At 38.9% G+C, this 18,993-nt stretch overlaps 1 protein-coding gene across 4 annotated transcripts in view; it reads right to left on the bottom strand.

Moving 5' to 3' along the window:
* FAM126A (family with sequence similarity 126 member A) overlaps positions 1 to 18,226 on the bottom strand; it is a 126,851-nt gene extending 108,625 nt beyond the window's left edge. For 2 of the 4 annotated variants that reach the window (XR_004384493.1, XM_032873406.1), the window contains exon 1: positions 18,007 to 18,224. The gene's annotated coding sequence lies outside the window, so the exon portion shown is untranslated. Of the gene's footprint in view, positions 1 to 17,779; positions 17,845 to 18,006 lie in introns of those variants that run through there. The other 2 variants (XM_032873434.1, XM_032873433.1) reach the window with 2 other exon arrangements.
* Positions 18,227 to 18,993: the final 767 nt, after the last annotated feature.

Here is an 18,993-nt window from a genome sequence, read left to right as displayed (position 1 = left end):
GGCTATAAAAGCTCAGGGACAGACATGAGGCTAAGAAGCCACAGGGAGAAAGATCTTGGAAAATGAGAGGCCATCTTGGGGATTTTAGCCTCATGTAAGCTCCCAGGTAAATGCAGCTGCACAAGTGATTAGCTAGACTGATTTCAGCTATACAGAGGCAGAACTGCCCCCACTGAACCCAGTCAACCCATAAAATCGCAAGAATAATAAATCTGTGTCATTTTTAAGTTACTAAGTTTTGGGGTAATTTGTCACACAGCAACAGATAACTAATAGAACATACATAGAGAAATTGGTATCTTTTGGGGAAAAAAAGTCTGAATATTAAAACTTAAGTTAAATCTAGTAAGTTAGGGGTTAGTACCCATCTTCAAATTTTTTTCCAGTCCTTTAAAATGATTGTTTCCAATTTTTGCTATTCAAACAATGCTGTGATAAACTTTCTCATATCTCTGCAAGTACTTCTATAGGATAGACTAAGGATGCTGGATCAAAGGTTACTTGTGATTAAAATTGCCCTCCAAGGGCACCTGGGTGGCTCAGTGGGTTGGGCCTCTGCCTTCAGCTTGGGTCATGATCTCAGGGTCCTAGGATCAAGTCCGGCATCGGGCTCTCTGATCGGCAGGTAGCCTGCTTCCTCCTCTCTCTCTCTCTCTCTCTGCCTGCCTCTCTGCCTACTTGTGATCTCTCTCCATCGAATAAATAAATAAATTCTTAATTGCCCTCCAAAAGGGTTATATCATGTTACATATCACTAAGAATAGATGAAAGTGCTCATTTCCCTACAACCTAAACAATTGTAGACATTATTAATATTCTTAATTATTGCCAATTTTATGGGCCAAAAAAGTCACAGTGCAGACTTCTACTTGCATTTCTTTGAAAATCTTCTCAAATGTTTATTATTTCTATTTCCTCTTCTGTGAATTTCCTACTCATACTTTGCTTACGTTTTCTTTTAAATTTATATGTACATGAAGAGTTAAAATGATGGAGGAGTAGGGGACCCTCATTTCTTCTGGTCCCAGGGATTCAGCTAATTATCAAATCATTCTAAACACCTGTGAAATCAATTGGCGATCTGAGAAAAGAATCACTGCAATTCTGCAAATAAAAAAGCAACCACTTTTTGCAAGGTAGGAGGAGCAGAGACATGAATCCAGGGCAATATATTAGAAGATAAACCTTGGGGGTAGGGAGCTTGCATTAGGAGGCTATTAGAAAGTATGATAAGGAGTGGTGTGCAAAATCGGAACTGTTAGAAGTCTGCTACAGTTGTTGACATCTCTGGCCTAAAGGTGCTCAGGTGGCTAAGCAGGGCAGAATCCCAGATAGGACAGTGTGGTCTCAGTATTCCCAGGGTGACAAAAAGAATGGAGGTGCCTGACTGAGGCAGAGTTCCCAAGCATCAGAGCGGGAAAGCTGACTGAAAACTGCAAGTCTAGGCACAAGCTTTATGCTCTGTGATGCCATAAACCACAAACCCTGGCACGGTAGGGCGACTATCATTGGAGCAGGGCCCCAGCAAAAGACAGGAGCCTTGCAAGACCCCTTTTCCTTTTCTCTCCACCCGCCCCCGCATTGAATCTACAAATTCAATGCAGTCCCTACCAAAATATCATCAACATTTTCACAGAGCTGGAAAATCTTAAATCCTAAAATCTAGCTATGCTGGGTCACAGAAAAGACCCAGTATAGCCAGAGAAATGTTGAAAAAGAAAACCAAAGCTGGTGGCATCACAATTCCAGACTTCAAACTCTATTACAGAGCTATAATCATCAAGACAGTATGGTACTGGAACAAAAAACAAACAAACAAACAAGCAAAACCAGACACATAGATCAATAGAACAGAACTGAAAAGCCAGAAATGGACCATCAGTTCTATGGTTAACTAATCTTCAACAAAGCAGGAAAGAATACCCAATGGAAAAAAGTCTCTATAACAAATGGTGTTGGGAAAATTGGAAACCCATAAGCAGAAGAATAAAACTGGACCATTTTCTTACACCATACACAAAAATAAACTCAAAATGGATGAAACACTTAAATGTGAGGAGGAATCCATCAAAATCCTAGAGAACGCAGGCAGCAGCAAACTCTGTGACCTCAGCCACAGCAACTTCTTGCTAGTCATGTCTTCAAGGCAAGGGAAACAAAAGCAAAAATAAACTCTTGGAACTTCATCGATAAAAAGCTTTTGCCCAACAAAGGAAACAGTTAACAAAACCAAAACACAACTGACAGAGTGGGAGAAGATATTTGCAAATGTCCTAGCAGATAAAGGGCTAGTATGCAGAATCCATAAAGAACTTATCAAACTCAATACCCAAAGAACAAATAACCCAATCAAGAAATGGGCAAAAGACATGAATAGACATTTCTCCAAAGAAGACATAAAAATGGCCAACAGACACTTGAAAAAATGTTCCACATCTCTTGGCATCAGAGAAATCAAATCAAAACCACAATGAGATACCACCTCATACCTATCAGAATGGCTAAAATTAACAAGTCAGGAAACAACAGATGTTGGTGAGGATGTGGAGAAAGGGGAGCCCTCTTATACTGTTGGGAATGCAAGCTGGTGCAGCCACTCTGGAAAACAGTATGGAGGTTCCTCGAAAGTTAAAAATAGAACAATCCTATAACCCAGCAATTGCACTACTAGGTATTTTTCCAAAGGATACAAACATGGTAATTTGAAGAGACACTCGTACCCCAATGTCTATAGCACCAATGTCCACAAGCCAAACTATGGAAAGAGCCCAGATGTCTATCAACGCATGAATGGATAAAGAAGATGTGGCATATATAGATGATGGAATATTACTTAGCCATCAAAAGGAATGAAATCTTGTCATTTGCAATGATGTGGATGGAACTAGAGGGTATTATGTGAACTGAAATAAGTCAGAGAAAGACAATTATCATATTATTTTACTCATATGTGGAATTAAGGAAACAAAACAGAGGGTACTTGGGTGGCTCAGTTGGTTAAGCGACTGCTTTCGGCTCAAGTCATGATCCTCGAGTCCCAGGATTGAGTCCACATTGGGCTCCCTATTCAGCAGATGAACATAGGGGAAGGGAAGGAAAAATAAAGTAAAATAAGATGAAATTGGAGAGGGAGACAAACCATAAGAGACTCTTAAGTATGGGAAACAAACTGAGGGTTGGTGGAAGGGAGTTGGGATAGGGGACTGGATAACTGGGTGATGGTCATTAAGAAGGGCACTTGATGTAATGAACACTGGGTGTTATATGCAACTGATGAATCACTAAACTCTACCTCTGAAACTAATAATATACTCTGTGTTAATTAAATTGATTTTAAACAAATAAAAAATAAATGTATAAATTAAATATAGAGCTTATCACAGACTATCTTTTTTAAATGTTACAAATATTTTCCCAGTTTTGTCATTTCTCTTTTACCTTTGTTTTTGGTATTTTCATTGTATAGAAAGTTATATATTTTTACATAATCAAGTCTGATAATTATTTCCTTTATTAATACTGAATTTTGCTTCATAAAAATCTTCTCCAATGTTTTCCTCTAAAGTTATTACTGTTTTATTTTTTATGTGGTAAATCATTAATTCTTCTGGATTTTTTAAATACACACACACACACACACACACACACAGTGTGAATCTAACCTATTCTACCCAAATGAATAACCAGTTATGCCAACACCATTTATTCAACCATTTCCCAGAGGTAAGAATTAATATATTTAATATACATTAAATTGTCATATACTTGGGTCTGTTTCTGGACTCTTTATTTCAATATCTTTTTTATTATTCCTATTATATTATTTATTATTTTATTATTTATTATTATTTTTTATTATTCCTACCACACTTTTAATTACTATAATTTAAGTGATTTTATTGGCTAGAAATTAAGTGCATAGTATAGTAAAATCCAAATAACAATGAATTAAACAAAAAGTTTATTTCCTTCTCATTAAAAATTAATAGGAAGAGGCTGGCAATCCAGGGCTGGTATGGTAGCAGCTGTCTGTTTTGTTCTACTATCCTAGAAAAATCCTTCCTTCCATCCTCAAGGCTACTTCACATTTCAAGATGGCTACCATAGCTATCCTGCTTACATTCCAGGAAAATAGTTAAGGAGGAAAGAGGATGTTCTCCTTCTTTCTTTTAAGGAGTCCTCCTCTCCTGGGCCCCTTTTAACTTACATACATAGTAGTGCTCACTTCGGCAGCACATATACACATATAGCTTGTTGGCCAGAATTTAGGATTGATGGACACACACAGTATTATAGGATGCTAAGCAAAATCATCTTTAGCAGAGTGACACACAGTTCACTAGTTAATTTAGTTAATCCTATTCTCAAAACTCTGATAACTGCTTCCAAATGATGAAATAGTAAGTGTTCTACTTGTGTATATGTTCAAAATTTTTCTCTTTCAGCAAAGTATCTCAAAACAGTATAAAGGAGTTGACTAAACACAGAACTACTTAATATTAGTCCAATTAAAAAAAAGAAATAAATGGCCAAAAAAAATGCATATCTATCTATATTATGGCTAAAGCATGTGGTGAAAAATGTTGAAAATAACTAAGGCAACTCAGCAGGATTGGTTGATGATCAGAGGATATGGCAACTATCAAAGCAATAGGTACCAGCCAAAAGATATACTGTTCTGCCCCTGTTGATTACAACACAGGCAAAGTAATGTTGCTAAGATTATGCAACAAGCAATTAGTTCAAATTAGCATTGTATTAAAAAGCATTTTATTCAGTCTTCTTCCAGTTTCTACTTTGAAAAAGCAACCAGGTCTACTGGCAGAGGCTCTTGAACACTTAAGAACACAAATACTCCATAAACACTTTCTCCTTGCCAAACCAAACAAATTCAGTTGAACTAAAGAATAAGCCAGCTGCTTGCCATTCCTGTACTGTGGGGGGAGATGAAAAAGAGATGAATAGTTATTACTTTCTCCATTGAACCATCCCAATTAGTTTTAAGGTTTTGGCACTGAGCACTGCAAACTGTTCCTTGGGGATAGGTAAATTAAGTGTATTTGGAATTTTGCTACTTCCAAGCAGACAAGTCACCCATATTGGTTTGCTAGGGCTGCTGTAACAGAGTACCAGATTGTGGCCTAAACAACAGAAATTTATTTTTTCACATTTCTGGAGGCTAGAAGTCCAAGCTCAAGGTGTCAGCAGGGTTGGTTCCTACTGAGAGTCATAAGGAAAGGATCTGCACCAGTCCTTCCTCCTTGGCTTGTAGCCATCTTCTCCCTGTGTTTTCACATCATCTTCAGTCTGTCCAAGTCCTGTCCCAATTTCCTCTTATAACGACACCAGTAATTTGACTGGGGCCCATCTTGATTACCTCATTTTAGCTTAATTACCTCCATAAAGGCCCCATCTCCAATTACAGTTACATTTGACGTGCTGGGCATTAGGGCTTCAACATATAAAAAGGGGGTCAGGAGACCTGATTCAGCCCATGATGCAGTTTATTCAGCTGTAATAAACTGGGGTTGTAGCAAGTAATCTCACTCTTTTCCTGTTCTAGAGGTTTCTAAATATTATCCATTTATTCATAAACTATTGAATGTGTACTATGTCATAGATGCTAGGTTTACAAAGCTGAATATGACATAGTCCCTGGCTTAAAGGATTCATAGTCCACTAAGGGAGACAAATTAAACCTAAAACATAGCAAGATTAAGTGTCCTTTAATCCCTTATGAAATAAAGCAAGGCAAATCAGGGTATAAGCAAATAAAAACAAATGTTTTGAGGAAATGGGGAGGAATGCAAAAGAAAGCCCAATGTAAACTTTATCTTGCAATCATTTTGCTATCATTTGCCCCTTTTTCTTCTCTCTTTCCCCAAAATTATAGCATACAGACATACACTTTCCAAAGCACAGCTCTACTTTAATTTCTTTAAAGCTTTTTGCATTCTAAGTGGCAGTTTTCCCTGTTCTAATGTTCGGAACAAAGGAAGAGAGAAATGTTAAGAAAACCAAATTCCAGTTGACTTGTGGGTTGAGTTGATGTCTTAGAGTGAGTCACTGCCCTTTTGTGAACTGGAATGAAACTCTCAACCATTAATAAAGTCTGCCAATAGAGGCTCAGATGTTCAATTCGAAAATGATGGGGGCAAAGGGAGAGTGCAATGAAGAAATACAAGTAAACACAATGAAGGTAATGTGTAGTAGTCGAGCCATAATAATAAAAGCAACAGATCTTGACAGTACTATAAAATTCTGCTTAATTAGTCTCAGTCAGAAACCTAGTGGATCTTATTAAGATAGTTGTTTATCTTGATTTAAAAATTACAGGATGCAAATCTGCAATAAATAGTTCAGTATGATCATGCTGATTCATACTAACTGGGGTAACAGTGAATTTGTTCCAGCAGAGGCTGAATTATACATTTTTTAAGTTTTCAATAATATTAAGTTTTATATGAGTTTAACAAAATGTAGCTTAGATGTTGCTTTGCAACTGATTATGAAACTAAAAGTAGTACAACAAAAATTTCTATCTTGGTTCCTCCCCAAGTACTTGAAAAGTACTGTAAGAATGTTTAGAATCCCTAAAGTAGTTTAAGCATTTCTTTTTCAATTATGCATTGTTTCTGAAGAAAGGATTTATAACAGAAAACTAAACATCTGTTTGGACCCTTTCACCAATAACCAATTCCTGACCAATGGAATCTAAGTGCCATAAATCACATTATATAACTATGAACTCTGGAGCTTTACAGTCTGTTGACATGGAAAGTATCTACCCTGATTACATCAGTGACCAGCTCAACACCATTTCCATGAAGAGGCTGGACTTCCTGAGGTGCAACCTAAAACATACACCTGTGTAGCATATTTCTCATAGTGAAAAGAACAAGTTTTACCCTTACTTTTCCTGATGTCACCTTTCTTGGCCAGTTCTTCCTTTCCTCTCAACCTATCATATTATGGATAAAAAAAGCACTTTATCTTCCCAAAGAAAGGGACTTGTTAAAGATTAAATGTTACACATATGGTAGAGAAGCTTATTGAAAGGAATTCTTTTGGGGTGCCTGAGTGACTCTGTTGGTTAAGCGTCTGCCTTTGGCTCAGATCACAATCCCAGGGTCCTTGGTTGGAGCCTCATGTCTGCTCCCTGGTCAGCAGGGAGCCTGCTTCTCCCTTTGCTTTGCCCCTCTTCCCTACTTCTTCTCTCACAATCTCTCTCTCTCTCAAACAGATAAATAAAATCTTTTAAAAAAGGGGGGGCGGCATCTGGGTGGCTCAGCTGGTTAAGTGTCTGCCTTCAGCTCAGGTCATGATCTTGGGGTTCTGGGATCTAGCTCTGCATGGGGGCCCTTGCTTGGCGAGAAGTCTGCTCCTCCCACTCCCTCTGCCTCTGCCTCTACCTGGTGCTCCCACTGCTTATGTGTTCTCTCGCTCTCTGTCAAATAAATATATGAAATCTTTTTTTTAAAAAGGGAATCCTTTTATAAAACATTTTAAATACAAAATGCTGTTAACACAAATTATAGCAACATAGCTAAAATTTCTCTTCCACTTCTTTCTATTTGGAGAGTAATCATACCTTATAGTCCTTTTGCACCCTTCCCCTCTAGTGCTTTAACACACCTCAACAAATAAAAAAAGCAACATGACACAACAAACAGTCCAAAACACTTGTGCTCATTCTCAGCAAATTACTTAAACTTTCCAATCTCAATCTCTCCACTGTGAAAAGTAGTGATAATGTCTGCGTCACAGGAATGTTTTAGGGATTAAAAATAATACAAATAAAGCACACCACAGAGGCTCAATAATCATAGCTCTAATTATTACTAACAAAGGATTTATCAATTGGACAACTGAGAATGCATTTCAGAAGCTTACAGTTCCTAAGAGGGGAGATTGCAGGGCTGTGGTTAGGAGGAAGGCTTCATTATATTCTAATGCTCTCCAGCTACTTTCATCCTTATTTATTCTTCACTGATTAACTTTTGATTTAGTAGCCTAATCTCTTGCCACTGCCTCCAATTATTTCACCATCAATTTATTCCTTATCCCACTTTACAGTATGTATTTGGTTCTCATCCATACTTTCCATCACCTTAGAAATGACAAATCTGGGGCACCTGGGTGGCTCAGTAGGTTAAAGCCTCTGCCTTCAGCTTGGGTCATGATCTCAGAGTCCTGGGATTGAGCCCCACATCGGGCTCTCTGCTCAGTCCCTCTCTCTCTGCCTGCCTCTCTGCCTACTTGTGATCTCTGTTTGTCAAATAAATAAATAAAATCTTTTTTTAAAAATCTTAAAAAATAAAAAAAGAAATGACAAATCTATTGGGCTTTTTTTCCTCAATATTCTCTCTCTTTAACCTTGCCACAAGCATCTTCCTTTCTAAAACTCTAAGAAGACTTCACTGTCCTCAATATCCTGGTTCTATCACCCACATAACCATTCTGAGTTTCTGTACTTCTTGAACAGTCCATTTGATATGCACATTTCTACCTCCCCTACTTAGACACTTCTCTCTCCAACTCATTTCTAGAATATTTCCACCTTCCCTTCCATTCCTTTATCAGGACCCACTTGAAGGTTCATAATTTCCCAAAATAGTCTCTCCCTCTTCTACACTACTAAAGTATACACTGCTTGGTGGGCTATGTTGCCACTCCATCCACCACAGTAATATCTATGGATTAACAAATCAGCAAGAACATTGAAATTTTAGTCCAAAAGGGAATATATATATCTGGCAAGTTTAAAGAGGTCAGACTGGCAACTTCTCATAGCCCCACGGGCAGAGGTGGGGAATACATGATGTGTACATGGATCACAATCAATATCCTAAACTAAATGAATCCTTTACATTTGAAAGGGAAAGAAAACCCAGGCAAGCTAAAAAAGATTCAAATAGAGTTTATAAGGAGCACTTGGGTGGCTCAGTTAAGCATCTGCCTTTGGCTCAGGTCATGACCCCAAGGTCCTGGGATCAAGCCCCATGTTCCTTCTCAGCAGGGAATCTGCTTATCCCCCTCCCTCTGCCCTTCCCCATGGTTCACTCTTTCTCTCTCTCTCTCTCTCTCTCTCTCTCAAATAAATTTTTAAAAATCTCTCTTTTTTTTAAATAGAGTTCATAACTGCTAGCCCAATTTAAGCACCTTTAGGGCTTACATTATTCTCTCAAATTTCCAAGCCTAAACATCATTCTATAAAAGAGTAAATGTAAATTTTCCAATAGATGAAGCCTCAAATAATCTTCATAGTACAGTTTAAGAACTCATATACAACGTTTTCATTAAGTCAAGTACAAATAACTGAATGAATCCTTATGCATTTGTATGAGAAAGCAACTAATGTTCAACAGTTAATGAAAAAGACTCTTTGTTCAGGAAAACACACACCAAACAAATACCACTTAACATTTACTACTAAAAGGCTATCCTGATGCAAGCCTCAATAATGACAAATATTTAAACTAAAATGGAGAAGTACTATTTCCACAATTTCTGGAAATTTTATCTGTGTTGCACTTAACATTCTTTACAAGGTACAAACTAGATTCAGGAATGCAAATTGATCTTGAATCCCCAACAAATTAAAATGTAAATTATACATTATACATTTATCATCCCATTCCCATTCTGGAACCTTCTACCATAACCATACTTGGATGTATTTGTTAGAAAATAGCAGAAGATATGATATCACATAAAATAGACCAGTAAAAATTATGACAAGTTTACCAAAAACTGAAATTAATTGGAAAAAAGGTAAATAATAAGACACTCAAATAAAATAATTAGATTTATTTCTCAGTAACTGAGAATAAGGAAAGAATATGATGAGGAAAAAATTAGGGTACTGGGGCGCCTGGGTGGCTCAGTGGGTTAAGCCTCTGCCTTCGGCTCAGGTCATGATCCCAGGGTCCTGGGATCGAGCCCCACATCGGGCTCTTTGCTCAGCAGGGAGCCTGCTTCCCCCTCTCTCTCTGCCTGTTCCTCTGCCTACTTGTCATCTCTGTCTGTCAAATAAATAAATAAAATCTTTAAAAAAAAAAAATTAGGGTACTAAAAACATGAGCTACAGTATCAGATAGGACTTTAGCTTAAACTCTCTACCCCTAACTAGTTGCTGAACTTAAACAAGTATTTTCACCACTCTGAGTCTCAGTTTCTTTATCTATATAGACTAAGGATAATAATATATCTCACAAACCTGTGCAAAGATTAAATGAAATTAATTATGCAAAGTACTTAGAAAGTAGCACATATGAAAGTCTCAAAAATTGTATTCAATCCAAAAGGCCTAGTCATTTTTATAGCTAAATTATTTCAGACATTAAGGAAGAGATTAATTGCCAGAGCATACAAAAGATGGAAAGACTCTCTCTTTTTCTATAACTTTTTTATTACATTATGTTAGTCACCATACAGTTCTCTCTCTCTTTTAAAGATTTATTATTTATTTGATGGAGGGAAGGGATAGAGGGTGAGGGAGAGAATCTCCAGTAGACTTCCTGCATAGTGGGAAGCCATATTTGGGGCTCAATCTCATCACCCTGAGATCATGACCTGAGCTGAAATCAAGAGTCAGAAGCTCGGGGCACCTGGGTGGCTCAGTGGGTTAAAGCCTCTGCCTTCGGCTCGGGTCATGGTCTCAGAGTCCTGGGATCAAGCCCCACGTTGGGCTCTCTGCTCGGCGGGGAGCCTGCTTCCCCTTCTCTCTCTGCCTGCCTCTATGCCTATGTGTCATCTCTCTCTCTCTGTCAAATAAATAAATAAAATCTTTAAAAAAAAAAAAAAAAAGAGTCAGACGCTTAACTGACTGAGCCACTCAGGTGCCCCTCCCTTTTATTATTTTGCAAAGTTAGTACATTCAGAAACCGAAACCTGAAAAAGGTAATGTAAGAGGAATATTAAAGATAATCTTACATAGCAATCAAATCTAGCACTATTCTAAAGAGGAATGCTATTATCAAGTTGTTTTTACAAAGACAACTCTGTCTTTACAAAGACAGCAAATGTTTGGTGAAATCTATTAGGAAGTCCTCCAACATAATTCATCAACCAATAGGTAAAAGAAGAAAAACTATATGATCATCTCAATGTATATCAACGAGGGTATGTGATTATTTAGTATCTTTTTCCAGTTAAATCTCAATTCCAAAAAGGAGTTAAGGAAGACTAATTTCTTAATATGAAAAAAAAAAAGAAGAAGAAGAAAGTTTTCGTAAAGAATACACAACTGTGAGACACTGAAGGCATTCTCACTCAAAGGAGAAATAAGCCAAAGATGCTCGCTATTCACTAATAAAATTTAACATTACTCTAGACGTTTTTTCTTCATTTTTTTCAAAGATTTTATTTATTTATTTGACAGACAGAGATCACAAGTAGGCAGAGAAGCAGGCAGAGAGAGAGGGAGAAGCAGGATCCCTGCTGAGCAGAAAGCCCAATGTGGGACTCGATCCCAGAACCCTGGGATCATGACCTGAGCTGAAAACAGAGGCTCTAACCCACTGAGCCACCCAGGCGCCCTACTCTAGACATTTAATGTAAAACAAGAAATAAGGATTAAATATTGGCAAGACAAAATTATCATCATTTACAAATGCTATAACTGCTGTATTACAAAATCCAATAGAAACCTAAGAATTAAGGGGAACCTGAGTGACTCAGTCAGTTGAGCATCCAACTCTTGACTTCAAGTCAGGTCATGATCTCAGGGTTCTGGGATTAACTCAGCAGGGAGTCTGCCTCAGATTCGCTCCCTCTCCCTCTGCTCCTCATCCCCATACTGTGTTTGCTCTCTCTCTCTTGCTCTCTCTCAAATAAATAAGTTTAAATCTTTTTAAAAAACTGTAAGAATTAATAATTTCATAAAATGACCAGTTAGAAAATAATATACATAAATCGCCAACTTTTCTATCTTGCATTGGAAAGATGCAATCCTCTTTAAAATACAATGAAAAAGGATTCCATTGGCAAAAGCAAGTTTTAAAAAATAAAAAATTTACTTTAAAAAGAGGCAGAACCGCATTAAGAAAACTATAAAACACAGAGTCATTTAAAAATGACTGGGGGTTGGACACCTGGGTGGCTCAGCTGGTTAGGCCGCTGCCTTCGGCTCGGGTCATGATCCCAGGGTCCTGGGATTGAGTCCCACATCAGGCTCCTTGCTCAGCGGGGAGCCTGCTTCTCTCTCTGCCTCCGCCTGCTGCTCTGCCTGCTTGTGTTCTCCCTCTCTCTCTCTCTCTGACAAATAAATAAATAAAATCTTTAACAAAAAAAATGACTGGGAGCATCTGGCTGGCTCACTCAGTAGAGCATGTGACTTTTGGTCTCAGAATCATAAGTTCAAGCCCCACGTTGGGGGTAGAATTTACTTAATAAAAAAAAAATGATTTTTTAAAAAATGACTTGAAGAAATGATGAAAATATTGTAAAGATATCACATCTACCTCAAAAAAGTTAATTTGAAATCCCACTGGGGTTTTTTGAGATCTTAATGAATTAAAGGCAAAATTGAAAAAAGAAATATATGAGAAATGCTAAAAAATGTTTTGAGAAAGATAATAGGAATTCCCACAACCATACAGTAAGGTACATTAAAAAGTTACAATAAAGTAAGACTGTTTGAAATTACTGGAACAAAAAAATAAACAGCCCCAAGAAGTAGAATAGAAAGCCTAGGAAAAAAATTACATATATATATATATATATATATATATATATATATCACTAAGCCTAGGAAAAAATCATATATATATATGTCCCTAATAATTAATGAGATTTAAAAATATATAAAATACAGTTTTTCATGTCAAAAACATCAAAAACTTTTTTACTTCATAGTGCTGAAAATGGAGAAGTTGTCAGCATTCTCAAGCATAACCAAAAAAATGGATATTAACCCTTTCTGGAAAGCAATCTATTACTATTTATTAAAATATGCATAACTTTTGATGTCAGAATTTATCCTAAGGAAATAAAGATACGGGCAATGATTAATCTATCAAGCTAACTGCTACACTATTCATTCAAAATTATTGGAAAGAGCTTAAATTTTCAACACCTGAAATAAATGATAGTAAATCCATATTCTGGAATATTAACCATAGATTTAAAATGATCTTTTTCCATAAAAGAATATTTTATTGACTCAGATAAGCATTCATTCAATTAAGTGGAAAAAAGCTAGTAACAAAACAGCATGTACAAAAAACAAACAAACAAAAAAAACATAGTATATACACTATGGTTTCTTTTTTTTTTAACAAAAAAATGTAAATACCCATTAAAAAGAACTTATAAAGATATTCACTAATGTGTTAATAATTATCTTTGGGTAGAGGCATTATAGGGTAGAGGCATACATTATCATGTATGCATCCCTAAGTTTTCCAAATTTCCTACAGTTATTATATCTTACATTAGTAATTAGGAAAACACAGAATGTTTACAAAACTGCTGTCACTCTAGTAACAATTGTATCTAAAATCATGCTAACATTGATATTCCCGCTCTTTTAAGCTGCACAAAAATTAGGGATGTCTACTATCTAGGTCAGATCATACTTTGATATTCTAATCATAGTGAAAGAAATTTTCAGAACTTTAAAAATCAGACAAAAGTGTTTGCTCCATTTTATTTATGATCAAGTACAATGTACAATATTTAGAATTAACCATTCTGCTTTCAGCCCCCTGCCAGAGGTAAAAATCAAAAGGGAGGAATGAGCCCTAGACATCAGAACTGGTAGAGTTCAACTTTTAAATATATCCAAACACTGAGCCAGAAATAATAAAGAGAGAGAGAAAAGAGAAGGGGGGGAGAGAGAGGGAGGGAGGAAAGGAGGAAGGGGGAGGAAGGAGGGGGGGAAAGGAAGGGAGTTGAGGGAGGGGTGGGGAAATATAAATATTATCTTCCTTAGCATAGAAAGTATGGGCCTTTGACAACTTCTAATCACAACTCTTCATAGTCTCATTTGGGAGACAGAGCAATGATTTTACCCTCCAATGTATTTAAAAAGCATATATCCAAAGGGCAAGCAAACAGGATTTCTTCTGAGGATAAAGATGATTTTTAAATGTGAAATATTCTCTTTGTCAGTGCAGATATGCAGCCTAACTCCAATAGGACCAAAAACACTCTGGCAGTACTTGGCTCTCCATAATAAGCAATAGTCAAACTGTTAATTCCATCTGCTCCCCTCCAAAAAAATGACAAAGCCTTACATGGTGGTGCCAGGGGTCCCAAGCTCCATTTAAGGAGTTTTCCAGAGCAGCATCCATTTCCACAATATTAAGATGCTCTCTAGTTTTTTTGAGTACTCAAAAAATCAGTCTTGATACTACATGATGACAATGTGGATGCTAATAACAAAGAAATGTGCTATCTTTAACATCATATTCTAATTGCTTCCAAATTGTCTTCCTTTGTTATTTACCAAAGCTCTGAGTGTCATCCATTTCCATCTCCTCAGGGATTCAGTTCCTGTAAATATCTCATCTTCCCTAAATTTCTTACTTCTCACTTTCTTTATGCATGTAAAGAAACAAACGTAACACTCCTTCAACTTATATCCCTCTTCAGTGGTTTTCAACCTTGCCTGCACTTTGCAATTATCCAGGGAACTTTAATATACCTGTGCAACTAGTCTATAGTAACAAAAAGTAGATCAGTGGTTTCCTGAGGATGAGAGGGAGAAATTACAAATGGACACAAGGAAGCTTTTGGAGGTGATAGATATGTTCATTATTTTGATTGTGGTGATAGTTTTAGAAATGAAAACCTATGTCAAACATTAAACTGCACACTTTAAATATGTGTAGTTTATTACATGCCAATTATATTACAACAAAGCTGTTGAAATAAATATAACAATTGGGTTCCACCTCAACCCTAAATTGGGATGGGCTTTCCCCTGGAAATGAAGATTTTTAAAAGCTCCCCAGATAATTGTAAATGTGCAGCTAGGAATGAGAACCACTGCTCTATAGCAATCACTCTCTTCCTTCTTCAGCTTTCTTGAAATACCTCACTCAAGTATGTCTATCTTATCATCACCCATCCCTCTCAATCTTCCCAAGACTGCTTTCTGAACCTCTACTCAGTCAAAAACTGTACTTGTTAAAGTCACCTATGGAATCCTGACCAATTCCCTGGTCCCTGGAGTCCTCTCCTTATTTGACACCTCTGTACAGCATTCAAAATTGTTGACCCATTCCCTCTCTATTTGAAATTCTCCCCTTCCTTAGCACCTTTTTTGATGTTCCTCCTACCTTTCTAACTACCACTCTTCTCTTTCACACTATTACTCTACCCATTTCTGCTTTGTATCAGTCTGTATTCCAGCTGCTGCTTTGATCATACGAAAAGCTTTCTCTGAATCATTTCAATATAACCAAATCAATACAGCTTCAATTCAACCCCCAATCTGCCCTGTAATCCTGATTTCCACACCCATGGATCCAACAGCTAATCGACATCTTGACCTGAATGCTCCACAGCTTCCTCAAATTCAAAAAACTGCAAATAGAACTTAAACCATTTTCCCTCACTTCCAGTTACTAGAACCAAGTAAAATCCTCAGAGTCCTGACTTCTCCTTTCTTTCCAAAGGTGACAAAACCTATCAGATTCTTCCTCACTGTGCCAGGGTAAGAATCTCAAACAAAAATTCATTAAATGGCTTCTTACTCATTGCCCTCAATCCAATCCCTATAGCCAAGGAAACCATGCCCTGGTCTACCATCCTCACTATTCTCATCTTCCACTGTTTCCTTATCTAACCCCTGCATTCAGGTCATGTTAATGTCAATGTCATTGACAATGACTTCTCCAAACTGCCATAGTTTCTCATGCCTTCTTGCCTTCTCACTTACTCTCCTCTTGGAAAGTTACTGACCTCCTACACTTGGCTAAATTATATTTCAAAACTGCACTGTGTGCTCCTGACTCCCCCTACATCCAAACTGATTTAGCTATCTCCTACTCTGCTCCCTTACTACACTAAGCATATCTCAATTCACATTTATCCCATGGTATTATAACAGTTACTTGATCTGTCTTGTATATCAAAGAGTAAATTTCTTGATGACAAGCATTATGACATTCATTTCTGCCCTAGAACATATTCAGCCTGGGGCAGTGTAAAATAAATATATGTTTGACATAATTTCAATTCTTTACAAAACGTAAACTTGATACCCCCAAAATGGTACTAAAACTAACATTTTTCAAAGATTTTAAATATTCATTATAAAATAAATATCATGCAACAGGATCCTGAACAAGACAGTTAACTAAAAGATATGTTTAAACTCTGTCAAAACAACACCACTCTAAGAAATGCAACCAAGATTAGATTTCATAAAATAGAAACACAACAAAGAAAGTATAGCAGGAATAACATACTGACCTAACCAACACCTTATCCGGGTATCTATATCCAAGTACTGTTAATGTTGATAATTAAGAGGTTTTATAGTTCCTCTACAATAAAAATTATAGTAAATCAAAAAAAAGAATAAAATAAGCCAAATCCAGAATTTTTTAATCTAAATATGTGATGGTTTTCCCCTTAGCCACTTTATTTATTTTTTGAATAAATGACTTTAAAGCTACTATTGGCCAAGCAGATCTTAAAATTTTTTCCTTGCGTTTCCCTGCGCTTCAAAAAAAAAAAAAAAAGGTGTTTGGGACTAATATTCATCTTGTAAACCTTAAAATGTATTAACCCAAACAAAAGATGCTTAGAAACTGAAGGGAGGGCCAGCCAGTCCGTGGGTGTTAGGAGAATGTTCTTACGGAAAACAACCCTCCTGGGTCTATCACATTGACTCAAGGTTACACCGATCCTTACGACTCTATGCAGATAAGATTTTAAAAGCTGAAAACCTCAAACTGTCAAGTGTTACACGAACCAAAGATGTGGCATATCGGCTCCCAAAACTACTGTGTGACCCAAAGGACAAATAATTTGTAAAAGGACAGCTTGGTCCTACTGCCTCTCGTAAGGTGTCTGAAATTAGTAGCTGCCTGTGGAACAAACTCCCCCTACCTGAAGAGCGGAGACCTGCCGGGCGTGTGATAACGTTTTTACCAGAGACTCGATCCTGTGCAGTATGAAACCACTAGGGCAAAATTCAAATCTTTCAGGAATGCCTGAACTTAGGGGCACAGAGCACAGTTGCGCACGTTGAAGGGCGGATACGCAGTTTTGCTGAAGCGTGCAAACTTGGGGTTTTTTAAAGCAACCATTTTCAGACAAAACCCCGACGATTCCTGAGCACGTTAAAAATCAACCTCGGGAGAGGAATAACTCCTAGACGGGAGCAAGTGCTGAAGAGGGGATCTCCAGTGTAATAACCAAGGAAGGAATCGTAGCTGCTTTCTGAATCTCACCGCCCTGGGAGACACACCAAAGACCCAGGCGAAAGCTGCTTTTAAAGATGGGGCAGTGGGGTGGGGGGGGCGGTGTCGACGGTGACCATTTTGGTCGCTAGACTAGACGGATAGCGGTAACCTCCCTGAAGTGGGAGAGGCCAGGCCGGAGCATCAGCCGCGGCGGGATGGGGGTGGCCCCCCCCACCGGCAGAGGGGCGGCGGGTCCGGCCGAGGCGGCTGCACCCTGGACACGCCCCGAGTCTGGACTGCTTCTTGCTGGGAAAAAGAAAGACCCGAGTCCACGCTTACAAAGCTGCCGCCGCCCAGTCAGCAAACCGGCTGAGCTCAACTTCGGGGCGAGCAGCCGCCGGCCGCAGCCCACTCACCGGACCCCGCTGCTCCAGCTCCTCCGACGTCTCTAGCGCCCAGTGCCTTCTCGCGCCCACCCGCGGCGCCTCGCGAGGGAGCCGTTACCCCCAACGAAGGCGCCGCCCCGGGGACAAAGTCCCGGTCCCCTCCCCGCCGCCGCCTCGCCCCGGCTCCTCCCTGACAAAAAAGTTATCCGTCGCCGGCCGCCCTGGGGGCCCGGCGTGGGTCGCTCGGTCGGACTCACCAGAGCGGCTCCCCGAGCTCCACCTCCAGAATCTCGACTTGTCTGGCTCGCAGCGACAGCGACAGCGGCTGCTCTGCTTTCTCCCGAGTAGCAGCACCACCTGCCCCCCTTCTTCCTAACAGAACGCGTCCCGGCGAGCCATCTTCCCCCTCAGCTCACTGACTGACAAGCCAGCCCCGAGAGCCGCCACTGCCGCCAGCCACTCTGACAGGCAGAGCGAGGGACCCGTCTCCAGGCAGCCAACCACCACCGCCCCACTCCAGTTCGGCCTATCGCCGTGTCCTGGGGCGGGACCAGGACAACTTCTTAACTAATGAGAATCTTCCTCTGCTAGGCCTGGGGCGGAGCCATGAGGTGGGAGGGAGGGCGACTTAGATGGGCGTGGTCTGAGCACTGGGCGTGGTCGGGGTGCCAAAGGGAAAATGATCGACGGTAGGATTTGCGGCAAGGCTAGTGAGAGTGATCAACTCGGGTCTCTCAGACCCGGAGCCAAGCGGTTTATAGCCCTCTCAGAAGAAAATAAGCCTTTCGGAGTGATGTTAACCCTAATCACGGAAGATAAACTAACATTTTAATTTCTTGGTCGGGAGGATTTACTTCCCAGTAATTCGAGTCACAAGAATTTATTAAAATCTTATCAAATACCAAGAGGGAAAAAAATGTATGCTTTTGCAAAATGGTCTTTAAAATTCTTCCCACCTTATTATACATTGCTTTTGGCCTTGACCTGAAAAAAGTCAAGCACAATTCCCCAACTTTCTCTCCATGGGCTGTTTTTCTCCATATTCCCTCCCCACCCTTATTCCAAACACATACTAAATATTTGTGTGGCTACCAGAACCTAAGCACATGTGAACCAGCTCCTACATATATGGATCCTCTTTTTGACCTTGTCAACTCCTCCTATCACATCCCTCTCAAGTGCAGTCAGAATTAATTAGAAGAGAAATGGACTTCAACTTGGAAGACGGCAAGTCATTCTGGGTT

This window comes from Lontra canadensis, unplaced genomic scaffold, assembly GCF_010015895.1.
Source record: "Lontra canadensis isolate GAN:19392208 unplaced genomic scaffold, GSC_riverotter_1.0 scaffold2, whole genome shotgun sequence".
Lineage (NCBI taxonomy): Eukaryota > Metazoa > Chordata > Mammalia > Carnivora > Mustelidae > Lontra > Lontra canadensis.
The sequence above is the reverse complement of the archived record's forward strand: the minus strand, read 5'-3'. Positions and strand labels throughout refer to the sequence as shown.